The sequence below is a fragment of the Staurois parvus genome, unplaced genomic scaffold (assembly GCF_062004578.1).
Source record: "Staurois parvus isolate SC_StPar_1 unplaced genomic scaffold, SC_StPar_1.0 ptg000131l, whole genome shotgun sequence".
Classification (NCBI taxonomy): Eukaryota; Metazoa; Chordata; class Amphibia; order Anura; family Ranidae; genus Staurois; species Staurois parvus.
In genome coordinates, this window is record NW_028317927.1 from 11211364 (window position 1) to 11213169 (window position 1806).

A 1806-nucleotide genomic window follows, 5' to 3' on the forward strand; every position below is an offset into this window, starting at 1 on the left:
TAAGTTTTTTTTTATCAGCAATCATATCGATGACAGTGAAGTAACCAATATCGAGCAAATTAAACTGAGCATTTATTACAAAAAATGCATAAGCAGATGTAAAAGGTTTCTAGAAGATCCAAAAATATAAATAGCTGAAGTTACACATTTTTTTCAGTCAAAGTCAAGTTTGCTCTTTACTCCAAGTACATTTTTATACCTATTCAACACTTTTCTTATCTGATGTAACAATTTCTCTGTACATAAAATAAATTGTATTTTCTTAAACCTTGGCAGAAAATTGTTTGGAACTGGCCAACTTTCGGCTTCTGTTGAACAGGCATACTTGAAATCCAGCATCCGAACCACATCTGGTCAGCATTGGCAGCCAATGGCTGCGAGCGCTAATCAGTGTGTTTTTGTGGGGGGAAGTCCCCTGTCAGAACACAATAGCATGGTGATCTCTCTTTTTCATTTTTTTTTCTCATTCATTCAGCTGGATTGAACGAAAATAAAACATCTAGAGTGTATCAGGCTTTAGATAAAATCATCATTGAGAGGATGCCATAATTCCAGATACACTATCAAAGTCAACCCTTTCCACAATGTTTTTGCGTTTGATGTTCTTCCCCCATTTACAGATGAAGATCTTGCCTTTTTCTCCTTCTGTCCAACTGTATTTGCTCATCCATACTCTTGAGGCTCTGACAGATCTCCAAGCATCTCAGCTAAAAGCCACCTTCTCTGTGCTGGTATGTGATCCCACAACATGGCAGATACATTTGTCCTCAAAACCAGCAATACCATCAATGAGATCAAGATTCTCATCCAATGCTAGCCAAAAAGACTGCAAGCGATACGTTTCTAGGAGGTCTCCTAAATATAGGATCTTCGGAGCTATAGGAGCTTTGAGGAGGATCTGTGTGGTGACTGTCATCTGTAAGAAAGCTGGACTGATCTGATAGTTTTAGCACTGCTAGGTTGGCTTCCAGATCTTATGCTTTTTCCTTTGCTTGGGTCTCCACATAGCGTTCTAGAGTAGACAGATTGTACCTGTCCATACACTGCAGTCTTTTCCCCACTTTCACTCTCGTCTGTTCAAATGAGGCCATGTTGCATGAATATGGGAGAAAGATCCACCAAGTATGTTATTAAACACCCATTTTTAGGCACTTTCAGCAGCTGTCTCAGCTGCAATCTTTTCAGCAATCTTTTAATCCTTGCCCATGTTCCAGTTTAAGCTGGCACCATGATCTCTACCCAGGCTTCCTATATCAGGGTGGCTCTTTTCTCTTGCAGTGACCTGTGGAGCTATCCTTGCATGTAGAGACTATAGCTGTGTCTCCCTACGCTGTGTGCATCAATGGAAACACACAGCCCTATAACCTAGACACTCCCCTGCTTCCCCATACTCCTCCCTTTTCAAACTAACATACTAACTCAAGACTTTACTGTCTACTCTTAACTCTTTCCTGTGAAGACTAGAAGTTTTAGGAAGAAGCATTGAAAAAAAGAGCCAGTAGCACTGAAAGTAGTAAACTGCAAGTGCTTTGGTAAGAACTTTACCAAATAGTTAATAGGAATGGTTATTCTTTACAATGTGTTAACCTAAAAAAAATTCTATGGTTTAATGACACTTTAACCTCCCTAGTGGTATGATTATATCAGTATTTCTGTGCCAAAACAGTACCTTGTTTTCAATGGAAATATATTTTTTTTATTGTAGGCCTGTAATTCTTAGGAATAACTCACTGAAATCTGTCTGAACAAGAGTCTAGTAAACATCTCAGATATGATAAAATTTGAAACACTAAATCATACATTATA

General features: G+C 38.5%; 1 pseudogene; it reads right to left on the reverse strand.

Moving 5' to 3' along the window:
• Positions 1-529: 529 nt before the first annotated feature.
• Positions 530-1091, reverse strand: LOC149466391 (eukaryotic translation initiation factor 3 subunit K pseudogene; annotated as a pseudogene).
• Between the last annotated feature and the right edge of the window lie 715 nt (positions 1092-1806).